Raw genomic sequence first — 6,216 nt, 5'->3', positions numbered from 1 at the left:
GGAGGAGAGCAATGGATCCAATCTGACGACCCCTTCCTATTCCATATTTCCATCACGCAGCGATTCCCAGCCCTCAGGCCGCCGCCGGCGGACAACCGCCTCTTCCTAATTTCCTCCTAATCCAGTTCGCCGCCCGCCGACGCTGTACGGCCGCGTCCTGCTAATTTCCTTCATAATCCAGTTCGCCGCCGACGACGCTGTACTGCCGCGTCCGTTTCAATTCCTGGGGCCTCCATCGTCTGATCGACACGACACGCTTTGCTTGTTCTCCGTCTGACCATCTCCAAAGTCTAGACTCTCTAGGCACGAGGTATATCATATTGCTGTTCATTGGATGCCGTTCAACAATTGACGCATCTTTGTCCAGCATTGTGTGTTATCATGTTGTCTAGAAAGTATGCAACGGATAGCGATAAAAGGCCAAGGAAAAAAAATGTTGATAACTGGTACAATCACACAGCGAAGATATTCAGAAAATTTTCTGTAGTGATAGTGTGATACCGGTGCTTCCACTGCTTTGATAAACTCAGATGATGAGTTGGCGATAGTAGCCAGATAGGAAGAACAACCAACTTATTGGAATTTGGAACCTGATCAGCAAGAAGAAAATGTTGACACCAACATCGACGATAACAATGTAAGTGGCTCCAACAATGTAGGAAATTCATCGGAGGCACACCCACAGTCAGCTAGTGTTGAGGAACAGCCTGTTTATAATGCTGACATTTTCATGATAAGTTTTTCAAAGTGGAAATTATTGAAGAAGTATCTAAGGTCCACAATGACTCAAGAAAGTTTAGATGATTTGGCAATTTCATGCCACGAGAAGAAATTACTAGATGAGATTCACATCAACCACATCATAAGTGACTTGCATCGAGAAATGTTAGAAGAAACTATTAAGGCAGTATGTATGAATTATTTTATATGCATACTGGTTTTGAATGCATTTGAGTGATATTCATAATATTTTATACATATGTATAGTCATTGTCATTGTTAAGGGCCCCAAATTTTAGTCTCGCCCCGGGCCCCCAAAACCTCAGGACCGGCCCTGAGTACCATGCGTCCTCACTTGCTCAAAAATTGAGTCGTCGCAGGCGGCCGCGTCAGGAAGAGAGCGACGGTGAGCAGCGCTGAACCCGTCATAGATGTGTGCCCACCAACCCTCAAATCATCGCCGGCTCTCCAACACTCGACGTGTTGTCGCCACCCTCACAGAGCTGGTGCATCGCTGTTGGGGAACATAGTAGTTTCAAAAAAAATCCTACGCACACGCAAGATCATGGTGATGCATAGCAACGAGAAGGGAGAGTATCGTCCACGTACCCTCGTAGGCCGTAAGCGGAAGCGTTATGAGAACGCGGTTGATGTAGTCGAACGTGTTCACGATCCGACCAATTCAAGTACCGAACGCACGGCACCTCCGAGTTCAGCACACGTTCAGCTCGATGACGTCGCACGAACTCCGATCCAGCAGAGCTTCACGGGAGAGTTCCATCAGCACGACGGCGTGATGATGGTGATGACGTTGTTACTGACGTAGGGCTTCGCCTAAGCACTGCTACGATATGATCGAGGTGGATTATTGTGGAGGGGGGCACCGCACAAGGCTTGGAACAATCAACTTGTGTGTTCTAGGATGCCCCCTGCCCCCGTATATAAAGGAGCAAGGGGACTCCCCTTGCCTACTCCTACTAGGAGGAGGAAAGGAAGGAGGAGAGGGAGAATGAAGGAGAGGGAGGAAAGGAGGAAAGGGGGGCCCGCCCCCTAGTCCAATTCGGTTTGGGCTAGGGGGGCCGCGCGCCCTGCCTCCTCTCCTCCACCACTTGAGCCATGAGGCCCAATACTTCTTCCCCGTATTCCCGTAACTCCCCGGTACTCCGAAAAATACCCGAATCATTCCGAACATTTCCGATGTCCGAATATAGTCGTCCAATATATCGATCTTTACGTCTCTACCATTTCGAGACTCCTCGTCATGTCCCCGATCTCATCCGGGACTCCGAACTACCTTCGGTACATCAAATCACATAAACTCATAATACCGATCGTCACCAAACGTTAAGCGTGTGGACCCTACGGGTTCGAGAACTATGTAGACATGACCGAGACACGTCTCCGGTCAATAACCAATAGCGGAACCTTTCATATTGGCTCCTACATATTCTATGAAGATCTTTATCGGTCAAACCGCATAACAACATACATTGTTCCTTTTGTCATCGGTATGTTACTTGCCCGAGATTCGATCGTCGGTATCTCAATAGCTAGTTCAATCTCGTTACTGGCAAGTCCCTTTACTCGTTTCCGTAATGCATCATCCCGCAACTAACTCATTAGTAGCATTGCTTGCAAGCCTTATAGTGATGTGCATTACCGAGAGGGCCCAGAGATACCTCTCCGACAATCGAAGTGACAAATACTAATCTCGATCTATGCCAACTCAACAAGTACCATCGGAGACACCTGTAGAGCACCTTTATAATCACCCAGTTACGTTGTGACGTCTGGTAGCACACAAAGTGTTCCTCCGGTAATCGAGAGTTGCATAATCTCATAGTCATAGGAACATGTATAAGTCATGAAGAAAGCAATAGAAGTAAACTAAAACGATCAAGTGCTAAGCTAACGGAATGGGTCAATTCAATCACATCATTCTCCTAATGATGTGGCCCCGTTTATCAAATGATAACCCATGTCTATTATTAGGAAACATAACCATCTTTGATCAACGAGCTAGTCAAGTAGAGGCATACTAGTGACACTCTGTTTGTCTATGTATTCACACATGTATTATGTTTCCGGTTAATACAATTCTAGCATGAATAATAAACATTTATCATGAAACAAGGAAATAAATAATAATTTTATTATTGCCTCTAGGGCATATTTCCTTCAGTCTCCCACTTGCACTAGAGTCAATAATCTAGATTATACAGTAATGATTCTAACACCCATGGAGCCTTGGTGCTGATCATGTTTTGCTCGTGAGAGAGGCTTAGTCAACGGGTCTGCAACATTCAAATCTGTATGTATCTTGAAAATCTCTATGTCTCCCACCTGGACTTGATCACGGATGGAATTGAAGCGTTTCTTGATGTGTTTGGTTCTTTTGTGAAATCTGGATTCGTTTGCCAAGGCAATGATAACCCATAAGTATAGGGGATCGCAACAGTTTTCGAGGGTAGAGTATTCAACCCAAATTTATTGATTCGACACAAGGGGAGCCAAAGAATATTCTCAAGTATTAGCAGCTGAGTTGTCAATTCAACCACACCTGGAAACTTAATATCTGCAGCAAAGTGTTTAGTAGCAAGGTAATATGATAGTAGTGATAACGGTAACAAAAGGTAACGATAGTAAAAGTAATGTTTTTGGTATTTTGTAGTGATGATAGCAATAGCAACGGAAAAGTAAATAAGCGAATAACAATATATGGAAAGCTCGTAGGCAATGGATCAGTGATGGAGAATTATGCCGGATGCGGTTCATCATGTAACAGTCATAACCTAGGGTGACACAGAACTAGCTCAAGTTCATTGATATAATGTAGGCATGTATTCCGAACATAGTCATACGTTCTTATGGAAAAGAACTTGCATGACATCTTTTGTCCTACCCTCCCGTGGCAGCGAGGTCCTTACGGAAACTAAGGGATATTAAGGCCTCCTTTTAATAGAGAACCGGAACAAAGCATTAACACATAGTGAATACATGAACTCCTCAAACTACGGTCATCATCGGTAAGTATCCCGATTATTGTCACTTCGGGGTTAACGGATCATAACACCTAATAGGTGACTATAGACTTGCATGATAGGATCAAGAACACTCATATATTGATGAAAACATAATAGGTTCAGATCTGAAATCATGTCACTCGGGCCCTAGTGACAAGCATTAAGCATAGCAAAGTCATAGCAACATCAATCTCAGAACATAGTGGACACTAGGGATCAAACCCTGACAAAACTAACTCGATTACATGATAGATCTCATCCAACCCATCACCGTCCAGCAAGCCTACGATGAAATTACTCACGCACGGCAGTGAGCATCATGAAATTGGTGATGGAGGATGGTTGATGATGATGATGGCGACGGATTCCCCTCTCCGGAGCCCCGAACGGACTCCAGATCAGCCCTCCCGAGAGGTTTTAGGGCTTGGCGGCGGTCCGTATCGTAAAACGCGTTGATTTTTTCTCCCTGATTTTTTTTCTCCCCGAAACTCAATATATGGAGGTGGAGTTGGAGTCGGAGAGGCAACAGGGGGGCCCATGAGGTAGGGGGGCGCGCCCTAGGGGGGCAGGCGCGCCCCCCACCCTCGTGGAGAGATGGTGGGCCCCTGGCCTTCATCTTTGGCAGGTATTTTTCTTATTTTCTGAAAAGTGGCTCCGTGAAGTTTCAGGTCATTCCGAGAACGTTTGCTCCTACACATAAATAACACCATGGTAATTCTGCTGAAAACAGCGTCAGTCCGGGTTAGTTCCATTCAAATCATGCAAGTTAGAGTCCAAAACAAGGGCAAAAGTGTTTGGAAAAGTAGATACGTTGGAGACGTATCAACTCCCCCAAGCTTAAACCTTTGCTTGTCCTCAAGAAATTCAGTTGACAAACTGAAAATGATAAAGAAAAACTTTTACAAACTCTGTTTGCTCTCGTTGTTGTAAATATGTAAAGCCAGCATTCAAGTTTTCAGCAAAGATTATAACTAACCACATTTGCAATAACGCATAGGTCTCAAGTTTACTCATATCAATAGCATAATCAACTAGCGAGCCATAATAATAAATCTCGGATGACAACACTTCCTCAAAACAATCATAATATGATATAATAAGATGGTACTCACTAGGCCTTTCTGAGACCGCAAAACATAAATGCAGAACACCTTTAAAGACCAAGGACTGACTAGACATTGTAATTCATGGTAAAAGAGATCCAGTCAAGTCATACTCAATGTAAACTAACAGTAATGAATGCAAATGACAGCAGTGCTCTCCAACTGGTGCTTTTTAATAAGAGAATGATGACTCAGCATAAAAGTAAATAGATAGGCCCTTCGTAGAGGGAAGCAAGGATTTGTAGAGGTGCCAGAGCTCGGTTTTGAAACAGAGGTGAATAATATTTTGAGCGGTATACTTCCATTGTCAACATAACAACCAAGAGATGGTGATATCTTCCATGCTACACACATTATAGGCGGTTCCCAAACAGAATGGTGAAGTTTATACTCCCCCTTCCACCAACAAGCATCAATCCATGGCTTGCTCGAAACAACGAGTGCCTCCAACTAACAAGAGTCCCAGGGGGAGTTTTGTTTGCAATTATTTTGATTTAGTTTGCATAAAGCATGGGACTGGGCATCCCGGTGACCAGCCATTTATCTCGTGAGTGAGGAGCGGAGTCCACTCCTCTTGAGAATAACCCGCCTAACATGGAAGATACGGACAGCCCTAGTTGATACATGAGCTATTCAAGCATACAAAACAGGATATTTATTTGAAGGTTTAGAGTTTGGCACATACAAATTTACTTGGAACGGCAGGTAGATACCGTATATAGGTAGGTATAGTGGACTCATGTGGAATAACTTTGGGGTTTAAGGAGTTTGGATGCACAAGCAGTATTCCCGCTTAGTACAGGTGAAGGCTAGCAAAAGACTGGGAAGCGACCAGCTAGAGAGCGACAACAGACATGAACATGCATTAAAATTAATCAACACCGAATGCAAGCATGAGTAGGATATAATCCACCATGAACATAAATATCGGGAAGGCTATGTTGATTTTGTTTCAACTACATGCGTGAACATGTGCCAAGTCAAGTCACTTAAATCATTCAGAGGAGGATACCACCCTATCATAACACATCATAACCATTTTAATAGCATGTTGCCACGCAAGGTATAATCAAGCATGGCACAAGAAACTATGATCTCTAATTGTCATTGCAAACATGTTTATTCATAATAGGCTGAATCAGGAATGATGAACTAATCATATTTACAAAAACAAAAGAGGTCGAGTTCATACCAGCTTTTCTCATCTCAGTCAGTCCATCATATAGCATCATAATTGCCTTTCACTTGCACGTTCGAATGATGTGAATAATTATAATAGTGCACGTGCATTGGACTAAGCTGGAATCTGCAGGCATTCAATAAACAGGAGAAGACAAGGCAATATGGGCTCTTTTGTTAGATCAACAATA

The sequence above is a fragment of the Triticum dicoccoides genome, chromosome 2A, assembly GCF_002162155.2.
Source record: "Triticum dicoccoides isolate Atlit2015 ecotype Zavitan chromosome 2A, WEW_v2.0, whole genome shotgun sequence".
NCBI lineage: Eukaryota > Viridiplantae > Streptophyta > Magnoliopsida > Poales > Poaceae > Triticum > Triticum dicoccoides.
The sequence above is the reverse complement of the archived record's forward strand: the minus strand, read 5'-3'. Positions refer to the sequence as shown.